Below are 23,396 nucleotides of genomic sequence, written 5' to 3'. Positions count from 1 at the left end.
TTTAGCTCCTTTAATCAAATTATCTAATATAGCAATATTTTCCTCACACCCAGGGGCGGATATAAACCCTTTTTGTCTACTACATATCTTCACTGTTTCCACCAGTCTTTTTGCTAATATTTTGGTATAGATTCTAATCCAAACTGACCCAATTGTCAATGGTCTCCAAGATGTTAACTTCTTCATTTCCTCCTCATCTTGTGTCTTTGGTATTAAAATCGTTCTATTTTTCTTAAATTCATCTGGTACCTGTCTATTTAGAAACCATATATTAAAAATTTTTGTAAGTATTAAGGAGTCTAAATTAAAAATATCCCACAAATTGCTCACTTTTACTTTATCTGGGCCAGGAGCACTATCTTTTCTTATTTCTCTTAAAGCTATTCTAATCTCATCCACAGAGATCGGACTCATTAATATATCATTATCCGCATTCTCTGTGGATGATGGCCACCCTATCATATTACCATGTCCAATTGTTCCCAAAATATTTACATAGTATTCCTCAATTTCTTTCATAGGGATAGCACACTTAGCCTTATCTGGCTCTCCCATTATAATGCGAGTCAATCTTCTTCTATCCTTATCAAATAATTGTTGATAGAATTTATACTTAGCTTTCTTTGTAGCATATCTCCTAATTGCATTAAATTGCTTCCTTCTCCCCTCCTTTCTCATCTTCCCTTTTCCTTTATTCCTCAACTCTATTTGACTTTCATTTCTAGGGTCCTTTCCCTCTACTAATGAATAACATAATTTTTCCAACATTGCCCATCCGAGAGCTTTTGTTAAATCCTCCTTTAATAATCCTTCAATTTCCCCTAAACTATTTATTATTTCTCTTCCCTCCCTACTTTGTTTTCCCCGTTTACATATTTTCTCCACTAAATCTACTTCTGGATGTCCTTTTAGTGGGAAAATCCTCTCTCTTGGGGGCGGAATTTCTAATATATTTACTCTAATGTCCTCTACCTCAGTCACTTCCTCCCTATCTCCTGTTACCACTAACTTCTTCTTTGCTAATTCTCGTCTTTTATCTGATATTTGTTTATTCGTTTTGGTCCTCATCTCGCTCTCAATACATTTATTTATATTCCTTTTCCCAATATATTTCCTTTCCAACTGTATAAGCTGCGCAACCTCATCTTTGGTCCATATACGAGATCTAGTCGATCCCGCTTTGATCTTACTTTTAGCAGCCATATCTTCTTTTCTTTGCTCATTCCTCACAGCAGGGTGTCTATGTCTACAGTGTTGACTCAATCCAGATCTAGTATGAAAACCAAGCCCACAGACCGAGCACGTATGGCTCTTCATTGGGGTATCCGCCTTCTTGGGTATGCACTTGGGGTAGTGGCAAGCTATATTATGATATTGAGAAGATTTTCCACATTTACTACATACAACTCGTATGGCTTTACTTTTATGAACCACATTAATGTGTTTGGCCCATTTACCAAATGTTGGTAATATCTGGGGACATATTGGACAATTAAAACTATCAACGGGATACTCTAAATAAAAAACCCCATCCTTCCACGAACTACTTTCTAATATATTTATATTACTACCAGTACTGTTAAGATCCTTATTACGATCCCTATTAAAATCAGTACTTGGTCTAAAACTATTTAATAAACTAGACCCATTAACTAAATGAGCATTAAGATATCCCGATTCCCTAACATATGGATCATCAAATGTACTTAAATACTTAAAATCTGGATTAAAACTGTCCATAGTTAAATCATTAAAAGTGTCCCTTGTAAAAACCATCGGTAAGATAGATAAAATCTCCTCACCATGATCATCACAAACATTCTCCTCTACCTCCTCTCCATGCTCCACTGGGAGGACTTGATTCTCACTCTCATGAGACTTCATTATAGTCCACACCATTTTATCCATTGGTCCAGCGACCCTGATCACACCCCTAATATATTTAACACTGTCAGCCGGGGCATCAAAGCCAACAGCGGGGGCGTTATTAACCCGGTCCAGTGCCAATCCGGTATAAAAATATAAATTACTTTTTTCCATAGCTAAAAGATTTACCCTTTCCAGGGGGAAACTAACCCTTTCCAGGGGGAAACTAACCCTTTCCAGGGGGAAACTAACCCGTACCTGGGGGAAACTTACCCTTCCCAGGGGGAAACTAACCCGTGCCTGGGGGAGACTACCCTTACCGGGGGAATCTAACCCTTACCAGGGGGAGTCAACCCGTACCTGGGGGAGGCTACCCTTACCAGGGGGGCATCCATGTGGCACCATATGGGGCTGCCCAACCCCGTCCCACACCCCACTGAATGTGGGATGTGGGTTCGTCCTCCGCAATCCGACTGGCTATCCAAGCCAGTTACCGACTCTCACCACGAGGAGGTAGCGGTTGGACTTGCAATCCAGAGGCTTTCCTCAAAGAGGGGTCCCAAACAGCATAATGTCGAGCTCTAATGGGCGTGTGAGAAAAGGCTCAGATCTTGGTAGGGGTTGCCCCTATTGACCGGGCTCACGCCCACCCCCACCTCACCGATAACCCATTCTCTCACTACCCTCAGGCAATGTTTCCGTCCAAGACCGACAGCTGAGAGGGTCCAGAGACGCATGGAGAGCCATTAAGAGAGCCTCATTAAACCTCCCTGTGCCTTGTCCTCTAACTGCCCCCTCCTGAGACCCCCCCTGCCTGTACTCTGACTGCCCAAAACCTTACACCCCCAATCCCCAGACAGCCCCCCTGAACTCCTGACCCATCCAACCCTCCCCCCTGCTCCCTGTCTCTTGACTACCCCCCCCCCCGAACCTCCCTGCCGCTTCTCTGCCCCCCGACCCCCTTACTGTGCTGCAGAGCAGCGCGCTCGACAGCAGGGGAGGGGAGCAGGGTCGGAGCTCCAGACTGCTGGAGGCCGAGGCGAACGGCCGGCCGGTGATCTGCGAATGCAGGGCGGGGGGAGGGAGGGAGAGGAGGGGAGTGGTGTCAAGTTGCAGGAGAGAGGAGGGGGAAGTGGAGGAGGAGCTCTGGCTGCCGGAGCCCCGTGCGAGTGGCACGATCCGGCCGGCTGCCCTGTAAGCTGCGCGCGCTCTGCATGGGGGGAAATCCGGACATTGACAAATTCCTCCCGGACGCTATTTTTAACTGAAAAAAGCCGGACATGTCTGGGGGAATCCGGACGAATGGTAACCCTACCTACTGGACACCAGGAGAGGAACATGGGGGACTGCCCACATGGATTCAATTGCAGGATTGGGACCTTACTTTGTAAAAATGGGTCCCATATTGACCCTAAATTGTATACTTAATTTGTAAATAAGTTTCTACTGTGTTTCTTAAGCTTATTTTATTTGCTACGTCTAAGTATTGTTTGTTTTTAAATTACTATTTTTAACTTGATTTTGTCCCCTTAACAGTGACAAAGTATTGTGACCATGGCACTATTTCTTGCTGGAAATAAAGTGTCTTTTATTTCCATAGGCATGTTGAGTGCTGTTAGTAAATAAATGGTTTTTAATATTTAAGATACACTGAATAGCTTCCTTCTTTCCCTCTCCTGACAACAATTTCTCATCTGCCACGGACAGACTTTTGTGGCTTGATCTTAATGGTACTTAGTGAGACAAATATTGCAACCCCATTGTCTTTGTCAAATATTGTATTAGGTTTATGTATCACTGTGGGCCAGAGGTTGTATGCAACAAATGGGGGCGGGGTTTACCACCAGTCACCTAGGAATCAAAAATAGTGGGGGATGATTAAGGTGAGTCACTTAAGTTGTAAATGCCTCCAGAGGCAACACCCACTGGGAAATGTGCATGTACTGGTTCAAGCTGGGTTTTCCATAGACCAACAGACAAAGAAAAGGCTTTTGATATAACCAGCTGGGTTTATACTAACTCAGGGCTGGGCCTTTTCTGATCCAGCAAACAAACATGACCTTCTGTCCAAGAGCAGGGCTCCATAAGGCGATGTGTAACCTCTGGTATGTTTTTAATACGTATATAGGAACTCTTGTTGTTGTATATGCTTTGCTTTTGTTCTAAGAATAAATGTGTTTCCTTAGTAATAGCTGTGTGGTAATTTGTAAGTACTGGCAATACACTGTTTATAGCCCTTGGAGAGAAAGCAATGCACAGGCACTGGCTGTTAGGCAGTGTGTCTTGGTTGGGATTTTGAAGTGTAAGGGTCCCTGCCCAGAGAAAGGTGACTCCTGGAAATCTGAGATCTGACTGGGTACTCCTGGAGAGGACCATGTAGCGGGGGATACAGGTGCAGTTACCCTGTAACTGTGACACTTTTTTTTATTTTTAGCAGGGCAATCATTTAACTAATTTTCCTGGAAATTTGGTTGAGAAAGAGTCCAAGTCTCCGGTATGTCTCTTCTACGAAAGGAAACTACAAAATGATCCAATTGCCTGTTTTTTAATTTACAATTTTTTTTTGTAACTGTGGGAGCCTGTAAGGAACTATATCTGGATGATTATGGCCTCATCAGGAACACATCAGTTTACCACAAAGCATGTATAGTTTTGTTCTCTCTATACTATTTGCAATACTGGTAGCACACTTTGTCAGGAAAACTTTTGAGAACTGTGCAAGTCAAACCATGCTGTATAAGGTGTGTGGGTTTTTTTTGTTTTTTTTTAAATTTTATTTATATATTTTTTTTGTGGTAGTGGAGGTGAGAAATCCTCATCTACACTGGTCAGGGAAAGTGGTAAACTACATGAGTTTGTCTATACAGGAAAGATGCATCGGTCTAACAAAAGGTGTGATTTTAAAAAACAATAAAGCTAATTTAGTTAAACATGTATAAAAGGCTGTGTGGACACACTAACATCAGTGTAAATGTGGCTTATTTTGGTTTAGCTTAAGCTATGCTCAACTTCTCATCAATGTCGTTATCTTCCTTAATTTTAACCTTGGTGATCCCGTGGATTGTTTGATTATTTTGCAGTCTTCTTGCTTCTGACATACTCAATCTGTTTTTTTATACTTTTAGCTATTTGTTCTTTGAAATTTATTTTAGCAATTCTAATTTCTTTTACATTTTGCCTACTGTGATTTATGTTCCAGTTTATTGGCTTAACTAGGGTTAGTTTTCAGATTCTGAAGTATCTCTGTTTGGATCAGATTACCTTGCCATTTAGTTACATCGATGTACTTCTTGCCTTCCTGGTTCCTTTTTTGTTCAGTACTATGGTGCCTTAGAGATTCTCTTGTTTTCTTATGTAATCTCATGCCACATCTAAAGATGCCACTTCCTGTTCTTTAGCCTTTATGGCCTTCTTGACTAGCTGCCTCATCTTACTGCAATCTCCTTTTCTAAAGTTTAGTGTCACACTGTCACTTCTTGGTACCTTACCTCTTTTGGTTTGTTGGCTTATTTTGTTTTAGCTTAAATAGATTTCTTACCAATTTAAGATAAATAGAAATAAACCTGTTTTAAACTGACTATTCAGGCTACCTTTTGCTCCAGTAAAATTAAATGATCTAATGGCCTCTTCTGTCCTTAAACTCTCTGATCTCTACACTCAGTTTTTGCACTGATTTGATTAAAATAGAAAAACTGATTTAGTTGAATCAGCACAATCCCCAGTGTATATGCAGTTATACTGATAGAAAGGTTGTATTGATTTAAGTAAATCAGTTTTTCTACTGATTTTAGTTAAACTGGCACAACTTTCTTATGTAGACAAAGTTGTAATATGGAAAGGGCCTTGTGAAGCTTCGTTGCACTTATATCCTCAATTCCCTCTCACTACTAGTATTAGGAATGCTTGATTTTAGTTTTAACTTCAAATTTGATGCAACAAAATTTAATTCAGGATTTACTTAAACCATTGTGGATTAATGCTATATTTGTTGTTTCTATTTTGTTAACGTCCAGAGGCCTTGTTTAATGTCAGTTTAACAGCAGGTAAGAGATGATAGAATACCAGATGTTTTATTTATAGTTGGGCCACAGTCTTGGAAAAGGGAACTGTGTAAGTGGAATCTTGTGCCTGTGTGGATTCCCAGTGAATTTGGTGGGATCTATCAGCATGCAAACCCTGATCCTTAATCACAAACAATAGCCACATGTTACTTTTTTTTTTTTTTTTTTTTTGAATGTTGCACTCCAGTTTTAAAATTTGGCTGAAGTTATTATCACAGTTTTTTCACAACTGAGAAGCATTTTAAAAAAATCTGAATGGCTATTAGTGTTTGTCGATTAGGTAGAATGCATCTACTCATATGTCTGCCATCTCTCACAGGTTTATTGATCCACTACCTGCCCCTTGGTTTCTCTGTCCAGAAGTGTTGGCGTTTCCCATGTTAGTGAAATACTATGACTTAGTAAATGTTCTCTTCAAATGGGTGAACTTGTATATACTAGTTATGGGTAAGACTGCAATCCTTTCTTAGGATATGGGACTGGAATGAGTGAGACTAGGTGAAGGCCCCGATCCCACAAAGACTTATGCACTGTGAGTAGTATAACTGAAGTCAGTGGAACTTCTTGCAGTGCATGAAGTTAAGGGTGTGCCTAACAGTATGTCTACACTGCAATTAGACACCTGCAGATGGCCTGTGCCAGTTGACTCAGGCTCACGGGGGTCAAGCTAAGGGGCTGTTTAATTGTGGTGTAGACATTCAACCTAGAGCTGAAGCCGGAGCTCTGGCACCCTCCCACCTCACAGGGTCCTAGAGCCCATGATTCAGCCCTATCCTGAACGTCTACACCACAATTAAACAGCTTCGTCAGCTTGGATGTGTCAGCCAATGGTTTTTTAATTGCCGTGTAGACATACCTTAAGTCTTCATGAGAGTGGTGCTGAAGTACATATATTTGCTTGTGGACTTGGCTGTGTCCTGCAGTACATATAATTAGTGCTGTTTGCTTTGCAGGAAAACAGAGCTTCTTGGAAGCTTCCTGTTTGAATGAAAACTCATATGGATTAAAATTAGCCATTTTTTCCTCCTTCAGAAATAAACTACTGTTTGTAAAATCAGTTTTTGCTTTATTCAGAAATTGATTTAAAGAGATTTAAACTTTTTTCTTGAATTGATCATTCTTGTGATTTCTTATCCAAAGAAGTAAATTGACGCCTTGGGCAGGTGCCAGGACACAAGTAAAATTTAACTATTAATGAGACTTGCCTGTGAAGCAAAAGACAAGCATTGAAAAATTTACCATACCAAATACAAATATGAATGTATTGATCCAGGACTTGTTTTATAAAATACTGGGATAAAGCCCCCCTGGACAAGGAAACAGGTGATAATTTTAAGGTTCTCCAGCTTGTGAAATATCAGGGCTAAAATCATATGCCTACATCACTGAAAAAAGTGGGATTTGTAGCTTTTGCTTTTATTTAACATACCTCACTTCATCAATCCTGTAGTTAATGCAAAACCTTAACCGTGGCCTCATATTGCTTTCATACCAATAGATGAGCGCATCTGACTGTCACACATTCCATGCATTTGGGAAGTTATTTTTCCTTAGTGCTGCTGAGATCACTGATGTTTTGAAACACTACTGCTGCACCATAATATTGGATGTTGAAAAACAAACCAGTATTCCGTTTACTGTCTTCTTTCATTAAGTACACTAGTATTGATAGTCTAATGTACATGGTACTGTTCTGTTCAATCTGTATTTAACAGACTAGAATCAATAACTCAGATATAATTTTTTTTTTAAATACCTACCCTCTGAAGTTGGTGGACTGGAAAACTATGCTTTATATTCTCTAAAAGCTGCTTCTAGTTTCAGTTTACACACTTCATAAAGTAATTTTTTCATGTAACTACAGTGATTTGTGAAATATTGGCTGGACATCTTCATGTCATAATTGGTTGGTGTGTGAGAGAGTAATAAGAATGTTGTGAATAAGGTCCAATATCTCATGACCAAATAGCTTGTATGCATCATATGAAACAATTCTAACATATAATGTTGAAAATCTTGTGATGGGTTTAAAATCTTGAGTTAGACTGCTGAGAATCACAATTCTTCTGCATTGTAGGTATTGTAGTTAACAGTGTAGTCAGTTAACAGCTGATGGATTATTAATAATGTTTGTTAAGGTAGTTCCTAGGCCCAGCTGAGAATGGGGCCCATTGTGCTAGGTACTGTACAAATACAGAGAATGGATGGTTCCTGCCCCGAGAGATTGCAGTCTAAATAAACTAAACCGATGCAGCGTAAGAGAAAGGGATGTAACACATGAGCAGTTTGGTGGTGGCAAACATTGTTGGTTCCATTATTTTTCTTATATATTTTTGTATTGCTTTTGTTAGGCAGGGATAAGCTAAACAAAGACAGGACAAGGGAAGAGGAAGTGAGAGGGATCAGGAGGAGAGAGAGCAGGAGAGGAGAAAGGGCTCATAAAGTGTGAGGTTGAGCTGAAGAGGTTGAGATTGGAGCAAACAGCCAACCAGCATCGTTTAGAGAGTGCTTATTCAAGACTTCAGAAAATATCAATGCTATAGATATAGGTATAGATTGCATTTCTCTAAAGCAGTGTTTCCCAAACTTGGGATGCCGCTTGTGTAGGGAAAGCCCCTGGTGGGCCGGGCTGGTTTGTTTACCTGCCCTGTCCGCAGGTTCGGCTGATCGCGGCTCCCACTGGCTGTGGTTCACTGCTCCAGGTTATAACAACCAACAAGAATGCACTTTTATGTAGAAAACCATGATTAAATCGAGTCTTCCTGATTTAAATCAAATCCACCCTGGTTCTGTTGCTTGTCTTTGAGTGGTTTAGCCCATCTGATGGTAATGCTGGTTTTGGCAGGGTTTTTTCTGTGAGTCTATGCACAGTTCGCCTTATAACCATTGTTGTACCAATACATTATGGGTCTCCCATAGCATCTCACCCACAGTGTCTAGCTCTATTCTTCAGAGTAGAGACGTTTGAGTAACTTCCAAATATGAGGCATTGCATTGTGCGACAGTGCACTGAACCTGGGTGGCTGCAATGGTCTTGATTTCTCATTCACTGGGAGAAGACTTACTTATGCAGACTTACCAGTTACTTCCAGGTGGTTTGTGAGATGACTACTATGAAGGGAGAGCAAGATGTTTTGTATTGTAAGCTCAAAGTGTCCTAAGCAGTGTCTTGCATTGGTTTTAGCTTAATAGTCTGACTTTTCATTTCATTTACATTTCACCTATGCTTGCTTTCAGGTGAGGTATTGACATTCAGATACCACCAAGATGGGTGCCTGAGAGAGACTAATTCACTTGTTGGCCTTATGCCAAAGGTGCATATATTAATCATGTTTGATGCAAGATAAAATGAGGGAGAAATGAACATTTCTTCTTTTTGAAGAGTGCCTCCAAACATTTAAATATTTTAAAAAAATCCTTAGCTATACAACATCTCTAATAGACTGAAGAATAATAGAAATTCCAAAGAAAATGCAAGGCTACATATGCATAAGCTAGCTGCTCTTATTGCATTCTGTGCAAAAAACTGCTGCACAACTTCATCACAAGAATCAAGTGTGTATCTGTAAATGAGGGTGGGCACAGAATCTCTTATGAAAATGCAGGATTTTTTATGAGAGGTCTGAAACACAAGAGCAGTACTAGCCCAGTGTACAGCATTATCAGTGAAGGATTATAGGCAAAGAGAGTAAGGACTGGCCTACACTACAAAGGCTAGGTCTACACTACCCGCCTGAATCGGCGGGTAGAAATCGACCTCTCGGGGATCGATTTATCGCGTCCCATTGGGACACGACAATCGATCCCCGAATCGACGCTCTTACTCCACCAGCAGAGGTGGGAGTAAGCGCCGTCGACAGAAAGTCGCAGAAGTCAATTTTGCCGCCGTCCTCACAGCGGGGTAAGTCGGCTGCGATACGTTGAATTCAGCTACGCTATTCACGTAGCTGAATTTGCGTATCTTAAATCGACTCCCCCCTGTAGTGTAGATGTACCCAAAGTTAGGTTGGCTTATCTATGTTGCTCAGGGCTGTGAAAAATTTCATGTCCTGTGCAATGTAGTTAAGCCAACCTAAGCCGCAGCGTAGACACTGTTAGGTTGATGGAAGAATTCTTCCATCAAATTAGCTATAGCTTCTCGGAGATGTGGATTTACTACAGTGACAGAAGCACACCACTTTAAATAAGACTGTTACAAAAGATGGTGAGTGAGGTGCTCTCAGTAGGGGCCAAGAATAGCATCCAGGTCATATAACTAGTCTGCCATCTCCATGGAGCAAAGAGGAGAACATGCTAAGCTTCCCACCAAGGCGATGTCCTTGGACCCCAGTGGGTGTGGCCCACTGATCTTTGGTATTTTCTGTAGTTAGTAGATGTGTTTAAACTTTGTGAGTTCTGAAGTTTTTTTAATGTGGTTCTTAGTAATTGTTTGTATATTGCATAGTCTCATGTCTGAACACATGACATGAAATCTTATTCTAATATGCAAGGGGGAGAGTCAAAAGGACTTATCAACTTCACAGTCTTGGCCACAACTAAAGGAAGCGCCTATCTTGTGGCATCCAAATCCATATTTAAGTACCTAAATAAATGGCCTGATTTTTGGAAGTTCCGGTATCTAGCACAAAGCTGAGATAATAGAAGCAGGAATGAAACCCAGATCTCTTATAGAGCATAACGTGCCACTTGATCATTAAGCAGAACATTGTAGAAACTATGAGATATAATCTCATCACTATTACCAGAGAATCAGTAAGCCTAGGACATTTCTCGGGCCAGGCTGGTTGATCCTGGCCCTGCGAACACTTATTCCGATGATGAAGTTATCTATTTATGCTAAAGTTAATCATTTAATAGTGCCTGTAAATTCAAATCTGTAAGTGTTTGTAGGACTGGGGCCCAAACCATTTTGAGACTACCAGGAAGCACTTATATATCTGAATTGTTTTGGTTTTGTGCCAATGACTTAATTTTTATAAGCCATCATGCAGGTAACAAACTGAAAAGTGAAACAGGGTGAGCATGGAATGGAAAGCATGAGGAACAGTCTACCCTGACTAAAAAACATATGCACTACCGTAGGTATATAAACTTGGTATACACAGTAGTTAGTGGTGCCCTCAGTTGAATATGAAGTCTTTTAGAAACACTTCCCCTATTAATGATTGAACAATCAAATAAATATACTTTGGGATCTTTCAAAGGTCAACAGCCTAGGAACATTCAGAGCATTGCATGATTTTTGTTTCTGGAAATGGCGGGAACACTTTTCCCATGCTCAATATGAAACAAATTTATGAAAAATTAAAAGCGTCAACACCAGATTTTTGAAAACAAGGCAAAAATACTAGTTATCGTTCTGAATAGGGTATGTGCCAAATTTTAGCTCTTCTATCAAAGCAGTTGTGGTGTTTTCAGAGGTTGGAAGAAGCTTTTCAGATGCTTTTAAACAGGAAAGAGCTTTTAATTCACATGTGTATAACTTCCGGGTTCTTTGAGGGTTACGATCACCCTCTCGGTCACTATGGCTAGATGAGGGGGACCCTGAAACTTTTTTTTGTTTTAATATGGGGTCATGGTATGGAGAAGGTGAGAACCAATGGGGTGTAACTCAAATAGCCACATAGATTTTATAAAACTTTCTAAAAATACTCACTTTTGATTAAGACTAAGCAAGAGAAATTTCAGCTTCAAAGGTATTTTTTGAGAGTTTATAAGCAATTGAAAATACAGTAAAAATTTTTTTATCCAGCATGTTGGAGGAATGGGGGTGCTGGTAAGTGAAGAATTCTGGTTAACTAAGAGGGAGGGAGCTTGGGTGTGGGAGAGGGCTCGGGGCAGGGAGTTGGGGCATGAGAGGGGCTTTGGGGTGCCGGATCTGGGGGCACTCACCTCGGATGGCTCCCCAGGCGGAGGTGCAGCTAGGTGTCTCTGCATGCTGCCCCTGCACCGAACGCTGGTTCTGCAGCTTCCATTGGCCAGTAACCATGGCCAATGGGAGTTGCGGGGGTGGCGCCTGCGGGCAGAGGTATCGCGCAGAGCTGCCTAGTCACACCTCTGCCTAGGAACAGCAGGGACAGGTCGCTGGTTGTGGGGAGCTGCCTGAGGTGAGTGCCACCGGATCCGGCACCCCACACCCACTCCCGAGCCCCCTCCCGCACTCTGAACTCCTTGTGGCTGTTCCTCCACCTAGGAGCAGCTGGAACATGTCACCACTTCCGGGGAGCCATGCAGAGCCAGGTAGGAGCCTGCTGGCCCTACCCCAACTGGCCTATAAACCGGACTTTCTATGAGAATTAGAAATGCCGGTTTATAGAGCTTTCCAGTTGGTACAGGGCCAGATAACACAGATTTTACTGTACTGATTTTAGTATGGAAGTGCCATTCAACTGTTAAGTGTAATGTTGCTACTGTAATACCGTAATAGCATGTGGAGACGGACTGGATGGCTTGAATTTTTTATATAGTACTCTAGATTTAATCTCACTTCAAATGTTGCCTTTTTTTTTTTATTCTCCAAAGGTTTTTGGCATTGTTCCATTTAAGCGATTTTGAGAGTCACCTAGAATGCTTTCACAGAGAAATAAAATTTAGAGGAGGTTTGAGGCTCCTTACACTACAGTATCTGAGCTGGTGTTTGAGGATATATGGCCACCTTTTGTTAACACAACTTGCAATCCTATGGAACCCTTGGTATTCTTGGCTTTCTTTTGATATAAAACCACCTTCATTTGATAGAATTTGTGATATTTTCTCACACATTTGACCCTTCCCCTAGTTACCAATTCCTCTCTCTCCTCTCCACATGTGTCTTGCATTGAGCTCTACTTGGGGCTCTAACTGAAGAAACTGCACAATACCGCTTTCCACTTAGCAGAATTTCTCACATGCAGTGTCTGACCTCTGTTCTCCTGAGTGTGCACTGGCTGCTGGATAGCTTTGAGTGCAATTCAAGTTTTAGTTGATATCTACAAAACATTTTCTGGGTTATATCCTGGCTGCTGTTGAGAGCAGCTGATGCTCACAACTCAGCAGTCTCTCCAGTGAGGAATGTTCAACTAGAATTCTCTTCCCCAGCTGGTTTGGTAGTGAGAGGTTGACCTTCACAGTATGCTGTAAGGCACGTCTGTTTAGTTAGGGTTTCTCTGAGCGTCTAGCTTAAGGAGTGGTTAACTTTTGGGAGATGGTCCTGTAGTTCTTATTGCTAACTTTGTTTTTAGTGTGTTTTAAATCGTATATACTCCAACAGAACACACAAAATGCATTTTACAAAATTGAGAGCGAGAGTCATAGGATGGAAGGAACCGTCTATCCCATGTTTTATCTCTGGAAGGCTGCTCAGAAACATTTCACAAACTTCCGTGATGCCTTTAATTTCTCTGCCAGTGTTCTTGCTAGTTGTCCTGAAGCCAACTTGAAAATTTGCTATTTGAGTTAGCTACCGCAGGAAAATTTTTCAGGGCGTTCTTTGCTTCATGTTATTTAGGCAGTTTTAGATCATGGGAAAAAGCATGTGTTTTGTTTTAAAGTAGGCAGTTTGATGTATATGATATATTACTGTTCAGTCTCCTCTGTTTACTTGCCCATATCCAAGTTCCCCAGCACCTTTATTAGAGATGTTGTCTTACTAAAATTTCATTGTAACTCAAGTCATTTATTGGGTAGGTCATTGATGCATTCCTGGTGACCTAAAAAGTGCTAGGCAAAATCCAGGGTGGATTTCAGATGGACCAGCTTTATAGCAACTGAATTCAAGATTCCTTTGTTTGAATTGTCTAGCTAGTAATGCTCTATATTTGTTTTTGTTTTCCTTTTTTAGGCAGGCTGTCACTGAAAGAGGAAATGCTGGCATAAGCAGAAAATGCCTGCGGTAGGGTGGGTGTTGGTATATCAGACAGAGCAGAGGAAGAATGGCAGACATCCAAAAAAGCAGAACTTCATTCTGCCTTATCACTAAGTCAGTAAACAGAGCTGGCCAGGGATCATGTCATCTTAGAACTGACTCTTATGGTCCTTGTGGCTGAGCAATGGAAAGTTGTTCTTGAGAGAAATGTCCAGTGGTTAACATTAAATTGCCACAAACTTGGTCAGCTACTGCACAACTGCATGTCACATGTGAATGTAAAATAAGAAGCTTGAGAAATTTCAGTGAATGCTTTAATGGAATCCGTTAGGTCACCTATCAGAACCACAATGTGTCCAAACGTTGAAAGAGAACATGTTGGTACTAGTGAGTTAGAAAACATACTCCAGCTCCCTTATAAAAATGTACAAAAAGTTTAAAATTAGACTATATAAAATACACCTCTACCCCGATATAACGCGATCCGATAGAACACAAATTCGGATATAACGCGGTAAAGCAGTGCCCGGGGCTGGGGGGGCAGGGCTGTGCGCTCCAGCAGGTCAAAACAAGTTCAATATAACACGGTTTCACCTATAACACGGTAAGATTTTTTTGGCTCCCGAGGACAGCGTTCTATTGAGGTAGAGGTGTAATTGAAAAAAGAGCATAGTTCTTAAAATAACTGTAGTCCAGTTACATAATATAAAATGTTACGCCTTAGAGAACCCCACAATAACAATTACCTTATATTCTAAACACCCCCCCCTCCACTTTTTGGAGGTAACGTCAATGCAAGCATGTTGCATATCAAAGTATTTAATCAAAAAGAGAAGTTGGCAATAGTCAGGCTTCAACTTCATAGACCTTGCATAGTAAAAGACATAAAATAGTAGCCACTGTCATGGGTAAGAGTTGAAGTTGAAAAGTAAAGTAGTAGTAAGTTTGTGCCTTGTTTAAAACTGTTTTGGATCAGGGTAGTTTTCAGAAAGGTAGTAAATAGAATCTACTAGAATCTAGAGTTATTCATGTAATAGTTATCAAAGACAAAGTAGCATCCCCAGTGAATATTAAGTGTGTGTACACACACTTAATAGTCACTAGGACGGGGTGGGCCAACTTTTTGGTCCGAGGGCCATGTCAGGGTTGCGCAACTGTATGGAGGGCTGGGTAGGGAAGGCTGTGCTTCCCCAAACAGCCTGGCCCCCACCCCCTATCCACCCCTTCCCACTTCCCACCCCCTGACTGCCCCCCTCAGAACTCTCAACCCATCCAACCCCCGCGTCCCCTAACCACCCCTTCCCAGGACTCCCGCCTCCTATCCAACTACCCTGCTCCCTGTCCCCTGACTGCCCCGACCCCTGACCACACCCCTGCCCCCCCGAAAGCCTCTCCGGACTCCCACCCCCATCCAACTGCCCTCTGCTCCTCATCCCCTGACCACCCTGTCCCGGGACCCCCGCCCCTAACTGCCGCCCTGGGATCCCACCCCCTTATCCAACCCCTCCGTCCCCTGCCTGCCCTCCCGACCCCTATTCACATCCCAGGCCCCCCGGTACTCTCACTCCCAACCCTCCATGTTCCCCATCCCCTGACCGCCCCCTCAGAAACCCCGCCCCATCCAAGCACCCCCTTCACCCTGACTGACCCCAGTACCCCCCGCTTCCTTACCCAACCCCCGCCCGCCCCCTTACCAGCAGCAGGAGTTCTCAGTCGCGACACCTGGCCAGAGCCAGCTGTGATCCCCACACTGCCCAATGGGAGCGGCGGGCCAGAGCACGGCCTGCGTGGCGGTTTGGGTGTGGGGACAGCGGGGGAGAGGCAGGGGACCAGGCTCCCTGGCCGGGAGCTCAGGGGCCGGGCAGAACGGTCCTGCGGGCCGGATGTGGCCCGTGGGCCATAGTTTGCCCACGTCTGCACTGGGGGTGCTACTTTGCTTTGATAACTATTACAACAAGCCATAACGTACATTCAGTATCCTAATGATGTAAATGATTGTGCTACAGGTGAATGTGCTGTTCCTTCCGAGTGTCTCAGTATAAAATTTGCTTTGATTTAAAGGGACATTAGTTTGAAAATCTGTTTTGTTTTAAAATTTTCTGTTTGGTGTACAAGGAAGGAATGGGCTTGGAAGACAGCTAGGCTATGTCTACCTTAGAGAGCTTACAGGGGCACAGTTGTACTGATGCAATTGCGCTTCTGTAATCTCTCTCGTGTAACCACTCTATGGCAATGGGACAGAGCTCTCATGTCAACATAATTAAACCACTCCCAATGAGAAGCGGTAGCTATGCTGGCGGGAGAAGCTCTTCTGCCAACATAGCACTGTGCATGCTATCACTTATCCCTGTCTAATTTATGTCACTCGGGGTTTTTTTTTTTCCACACCCTGAGTGACAAAAGTTTTGCTGCCGTAAGTGGTAGTGTAGATGTGGCCCTAGCGTTGACTGGAGCCGCCTGTCAGACACTGGCACTTGTGTTAAGGCGTAGGGGGAGTAGAAAGGCAATCATCAACTCTGCCTCTTGTTCCTCAACCTTGTTGTAGATAGACTTATTCTCTCACCCCAGAAGAGCTTAGTCTCCATGTGCATAATAAATCTGATTGATTGCACATACACCAATGTGAAATTGGAATTAGGCTTAGTCCTTACCCTTGTTGAAGGGTCAGGTTATCTTGTGGTATATGTGGTTAGGATGTGCTCTTCTCTGTCAGCTGCAGAATGATGACCTCTATTTTATAGGCATGGAACAATTGTTGGATGGTAACCACTTTTGGTAACTGCCAGGTTTGAACAGCTGACCAAGGATAGAGTCTCCAGACCCCCCAGGTTCCTTGAGTTGTCTAGTGATGAGTGCTGATAATTCCTTTTTGTCTGTCTTATTGGGATGGCAGCAAAATGCCATCCAGCGGGAGACTCTTCTGTCAACTGTCTGATATCCATAACCAAAATTGTAATTATCCATTTGTGCTATTCTGGTTGTGTGTTCTGTCAAAAACAGTCCCATTGGATTTTAGCTATTTTTTGTTTCTTGGCATTATCTTTTTATCTGAAGGAAAAATCCTAGTAACCATAATTCTTCTTCGAGTGCTTGCTCATATCCATTCCATTAGGTGTGTGCGCGCCGCGTGCACGATCGTCGGAAGATTTTCTACCCTAGCAACACCGGCGGGTCGGCTGTGGAGCCCCCTAGAGTGGCGCCTTCATGGCGCTGAATATATACCCCAGCTGACCCGGCGCCCCCTCAGTTCCTTCTTACCGCCCCTGACGGTCGTTGGAACTGTGGAGCGCGGCGTAGCTGTTCTCCACTCTCCCTAGCTTATCCAGTTATTCACAGTTATAGTTGTAGTTCTAGTTGTTTATAGTTATATAGTTGGTTATTCACTTGTTTATAGTTGTTATATAGTTAAAAAAGGGGGATTAAGGGGGTTATCTCCCCCCTTTTTCCCCGGCCGCGTGGTCGGGCTCATGCCCAAGGCTCCCGGCTTCAAACAGTGCGCCTCCTGCGCTAAGCCTATGCCAACGAGCGACCCGCACGACTCGTGTCTGAAGTGCCTGGGAGAGTCCCATCAAACAGATAAGTGCAAGATCTGTAAGGCCTTCAAACCGAGGACCAAGAAGGAGCGGGACTTTCGACTCCGGCAACTCCTTATGGAGGCAGCACTTAGCCCGGACGCTCCATCGACGCGCCAGGCCCCGGCACCTAGCACCTCGGTGCGTAGTGCCCCAGCGGCACCGACCATGCCGACCACGGCAGACAAGCCTCCACGGCACCGGACCTCATCGGCACCGCACTCACAACAAGTGCCTCGGCGCCGTTCATCATCCCCGGGACATAAAAAATCCCATAAGGCGGGGACCTCAGTGCCGAAAACGCCGGCTCCCCTGGTGCCGGGGGTAGAGCCGCGTCCACCTGTAGAGCACCGAAAACAGGTGCCTCCAGCACCGTCGACTCCGGCTCCAAGGCCGTTGAGTCCGGTGCAGACAGAGTCACCACCGAGACCGGCGGTGATACAGTGCCTCCCGTCGACACCGGAGACTTTCGCGACGGCGAGAGACCTGATCGCCCTCACGGAGCCGGCACCGCCACAACCACCGGCACCGTCGGCACCGTTGACTCGCCCGGTCCAATCTAGGGGAAAACCTGCCTTGATGCGCCCTCCATCGCAAGGGCTGGAACCGCGGCACCGGTCTAGGTCCCGAAGCAGGTCCCCTCGCCGCTCGCAGTCCCGGCGCCGGATATCACCTCGGCACCGGTCGTACTCGCGGCCAAGATCATCGCGGCACCGCTCTACAGCTCGACACCGTTATGATCGTCGGCACCGATCAACGTCGAGACGTAGCTCTCGGCACCGGTACGATCGACGCTCGACTTCGAGAGGCCGCTCCCGGCACCGGGCTTACTCTAGGTCATCGTCTCGATCCAGGTCCGACTCCCGGCACCGGCAAGGCCATCGGCACCGATCGCGATCTCGGCACCGATCACCGGCACCGCGCAGAGACAGAACATCTCTAGATCGGCACCGGACGGCACCGTATCCTACGGGATTCGTCTCGACGCAGTCGGCACCGCCATGGCCATCGAGATCGGTGTCTCGCTCCTCTGAGGACCTGCCAAGATCGGCATACCCCCCTCAGGGACAAGCCGGGGAGCGAGATTTAGGCCATTGGCAAGAGGGAGCAGAGGACCCTGACCAGGGCCCATCTCACTGGTCATTCTGGACCCCGTGGGCATACCACCAGGCGCAAGGGGCTCCAACAACCTCTCGCTCGGGTCACTCTGATACAAGGGCCCCAGAGTCCACCATCTCTCGCCCTCCTCCAGGGGGCATGGAGGCCTCTGTATCCACACCACCTGACGTTCCGGACCCGAGGGCAGGTGATGCTCCGACCCAGGAACAGGGAGACCAGGATCCTCCCCTGGATCCCTTACCACCAGAGGCATCTTCCTCTTCCTCTCCGGATGAGGCAGTGGCGGGCACGTCGTGCACAGGTCCACCCCCGATAGATCTTCGGGCTCATCAGGACCTGTTACGTAGGATGGCCCGTAACATGGACCTACAGACGGAGGAGATAGTGGAGGTGCAGGACCCCATTGTAAATATCCTCGCGGCGGATGTCCCATCAAGAGTGGCGTTGCCCCTGATCCGCACGATCCAGGCGAACGCAACTACGATATGGCAAACCCCGGCCTCTATCCCACCTACAGCGAGAGGGGTGGAAAGAAAGTACTTTGTCCCTTCCAAAGACTACGAGTACTTGTATACTCATCCCTAACCGTGTTCACTGGTGGTGTCATCAGTGAATGCAAGGGAGCGACACGGTCAACAAGCTGCAGCGCCCAAATCAAAGGAGGCTAAGCGACTCGATTTGTTTGGCCGTAAAGTTTATTCAGCTGGAGGGCTGCAACTTAGAGCGGCTAACCAGCAGGCGCTCCTGAGCCGCTACAACTTTAATTCCTGGAACTCTATGGGGAAGTTCAAGGAATTGGTTCCCCAAGAGTCCAGGGAAGAGTTTGGGGCCTTGGTTGAGGAGGGTAAGAAGGTGGCTCGGACCTCCTTACAGGCCTCCCTGGACATAGCGGACTCGGCCGCAAGAACCCTGGCCGCAGGTATCGCTATGCGCAGGACCTCCTGGCTCCAAGTTTCGGGTTTGCCCCCTGAATTACAGCAGACCCTACAGGATTTGCCCTTTGAAGGACAGGGGTTGTTCTCGGAGAAGACGGACTCCCGATTGCAGAGCCTCAAAGACTCCAGGACAATCATGCGCTCCTTGGGGATACATGTTGCGGGTCCCCAGCGCAGACCATTTAGGCCCCAGCCTCAACGTTTTTACCCCCCTCCACCTCATCAGAGACAGGACCCTGCCAGAAGGCGAGGGCGAGGTGGTAGGAGAAGATGGGCTGGCCCTCAACCCGGTCAGAACCAAGGGCCACCAAGACCACCTTCAGGTCCTAGACAGAACTTTTGAAGGTGCGGTCGAGGACGGCGCCCCAGTCATCCCCCAGGATCCAGCTCCCTCCTTTCGGGATCGCCTCTCCCACTTCCACCGTGCGGAGGACCCAACGGTCCGATTCCCCGTCCCTCTTCAGGGACCCTTCTCACGAGCAACTTCTTATACAGGAGGTTTCTACGCTCCTGGCCATGGGGGCCATAGAGGAGGTTCCGATAGAGTTAAGGGGCAGGGGATTTTATTCCCGTTACTTCCTGATCCCCAAGTCCAAAGGAGGTCTGCGGCCCATCTTGGACTTGCGCGGACTCAACAAATTCGTAGTAAAGTTGAAGTTCCGCATAGTCTCTTTGGGGGCCATTATCCCTTCCCTCGATCCTGGAGACTGGTTCGCCGCCCTCGACATGAAAGACGCATACTTTCACATCTCAATTTACCCACCTCACAGACGCTTCCTGCGATTCGTGGTAAACACGGTGCACTACCAATTTACAGTCCTTCCCTTCGGCCTATCCTCGGCCCCAAGAGTGTTCACGAAATGTATGGCTGTCGTAGCAGCGTACCTTCGTCGGCAAGGGATACAGGTGTTCCCGTACCTAGACGACTGGCTGGTGCGCGGTCACACCAAGGAGCAAGTTCAAGCTCACGTCCACAGAATAGTGCACACATTCAACGAGTTGGGCATCCTACTCAACAAGGACAAATCCACTCTAGAACCTACCCAGAGAATAGAATTCATCGGTGCAGTTCTAGACTCCAGACGTGCACAAGCCATCCTGCTAGACAACCGCTTTGGCACCATCACGAACCTCATTCAAGGGCTCAAGGCCTTCCCAACTACCACGGTGAGGTNATGGATATGAGCAACACATCTCGAAGAACAACAGTTACAACGGTGAGTAACCGTCTTTTCTGCCTCTCACCTGGAGGGGACTATTTCTCCATAACGATTAGAAGGAGAGTTTCAGTTTTTGTGGCCCATACACCCCTTCATCTCCTTGTGGAGGTTACCAACAATGGTACTGCCTCAGAGAGTGGGATGGCCCTTTAAGGGAACTGGCCTTGTAGCAAATTGGTCACAATTTGGACTATCCCATATGATGGATAATGGGTTTGAGGCTAAAGAATAGGTGATAGACTGTAGGTCGGGTTGGCAACCTGCGGCACGCGTGCCAAAGGTGGCACACGAGCCGATTTTTACTGGCACGCTGCTGCCAGCTGGGGTCCCGGCTGCCGGCCCCGCTCAGCCCGCTTTTAATTGTTAAAACATGTATAATGTTAATAAATACATAGGTTTGATGAAACAAAGTAGTTGTACTTATGTGCCTGTGCTTAATTTGTGTTTAGATGATTTACCGTCATAAAAAAAAACTTGCATGTCTCGCACCCCCAGAAAGGGCATCTCGCATCCCCAGGGAGTGCGTGCACTCCAGGTTAAGAACCACTGCACTAAACTGATAAGATCTGCATTTTAATTTAATTTTAAATGGAGCTTCTTAAACATTTTAAAAACCTTGTTTACTTTATATACAATAATAGTTTAGTTATATAATATAGACTTATAGAGAGAGACCTTCTAAAAAGTTAAAATGTATTACCGGCACGCAAAACCTTAAATTAGGGTGAATAAATGAAGACTTGGCACACCACTTCTGAAAGGTTGCTGATCCCTGCTGTAGGTCATCTGGTCATCAGATAAGAAAGCCAGCAAACAGCTCAGTTTGTTAGTGAGACCTGCAGGGAGCAGGAAGGCACCTGCAAGAGACCCAGACTCAGACCTATGGTCAGGTAAAAGGGCCTGGAAGGGGACTGTCCATATACCAAGTAGGCAGAAGACCTGGCTAAAGGTACCTGCTGTGTGGGCAGGGATAGGGACCTTATGAGGAAGAGACTTAGGGCAGGTCTACACTACAGGGGTTAAGTCAACCTAAGTTACGTAACTCCAGCTACATGAATAATGTAGCTGGAGTTGATGTAGCTTAGGTCGACTTATTGCGGTATCTACACTGCGCTGGGTTAATGGGAGAAACACTCCCGTTGACTTACCTTATGTTTCTCTTTCTGGTGGAGTACTGGAGTCGACAGGAGAGCAGTCCGCTAAATCGACCCCTGGTGGATCGATTGCTGCAGTGTCGATCCACGGTAAATGTAGACGTGTCCTTTGTAGGGGCTTGGTAAGAGGACCTGGCTTAGCTGTGTAGATTTGTGTTGAATTGTTTAGGTTTCGAACAATAAACCTATCCTTGAAGAAAGAGAGTGAAATTCTGCTGCTGTTGGAAGCTTTATTTGATGCTTTACATGGACCACTTGTGATTTTTGCGGTATATACACTGGATGGAGCCAGTCATATAACCCATTGTACAGGTATTGCATGGTAACTCTGTCATTACCAACCTGGGATGGATTAGAATTTGAATCCCTTGCCCTTGTTGTATAAGATGTTCTAATATACAGTAACAAGAGAGGCTGCCGAGCTTCGTAAAGAAGCTCCGATAAAACCAGACAGCTTTTCAGTACATTTTCAAATGCTTTCTGCTTTTAGGCAAATTATACATAATTTACCAAAAACGCTCATCTGCATCAAAACATCTGGAAAAAGATGGGGAAAAATTGGTCCAGACTTGCTGGCTCTTGCCAACTTTGTCAGGTTACTTGTATCTCTCTCATTAGTCATGTCAAATAGGGAAAAAATCCTCTTGCTTGGAAGCCAAGGACAATTCACAGCTGCTGCCAGGCAACAGATGTCTGCTTCTTGCCTGCCTGAAGGACAACCAAAATGTCAATCGGAGGATTATGGTGTATACCTAATTGATGTGTTAGATGCCCCAGATCCCTTTTGTGCTCTGTTATGAGATACAGGTGGCATAAGTGTGTCACTAAATCTACCGTAGCCCAAATTCTTTTTAACTAATTACAGCTTTTATGTCAAAGCTTAAACAAGTGGCCTGAAAAAGTGATATTGGGACTTGGTCAGTATCTGTGGAAAATCATTTAACTGATTTAGGTGCCCAACTTTGTTCACCTATGTTTGGAAAATATTGCTTGGTTCAAATAAACGTAATTACTATTTTTGGTCTTTGTCAAAGAGCGGTATTTTTATAGTTTTTAAGTGGGCTCAATTAATCTTATTTAGGGTCATTTAGAACCCCAAAGGGTAAATTAATTTGGTTGTCTAGTGGGAGTAGCATTTGGATTGTTAATATTTTTGTGGGGTATTTAAACTCCTTAATCTCACAGAATACTAGTTTTGTGTGAGATCTATACTCATAGATGGCTCTTTGCTATTAAAGCTGTAGTAAAGAAAGCACAGGTTAGCTGACGAATCCTATTTGCAGAGTTATGATAAGATTAACGGCAGTATTGTACAAACAAGGAACTGAATAATTATGTTAATTTCAAATGTCAATGGATAGAGAGAAAAAATGTTGAAAGTGTATTTCATGGATGGTACGGTGATGATGAGGACACTGAAAGTACCCTTTCATATGCTGTTGGCAATTATGGAAGGATCTCTGTTGCTCCTAGCACAGTCACAGTTTTCCTCTTGCACCTGCACAGTACTTACCTATGCAGGTAAACATCCTGAAGAAGGGCAGAAGTCCAAGTGAGCTCAGTGATGCCTGGCCACTAGAGTGCCAGCTGGTAATAGGCACTCCTTGCAGGTTTGACTCCTGTTTT

Source organism: Trachemys scripta, chromosome 3 (genome assembly GCF_013100865.1).
Source record: "Trachemys scripta elegans isolate TJP31775 chromosome 3, CAS_Tse_1.0, whole genome shotgun sequence".
Lineage (NCBI taxonomy): Eukaryota > Metazoa > Chordata > Testudines > Emydidae > Trachemys > Trachemys scripta.
The sequence above is the reverse complement of the archived record's forward strand: the minus strand, read 5'-3'. Positions refer to the sequence as shown.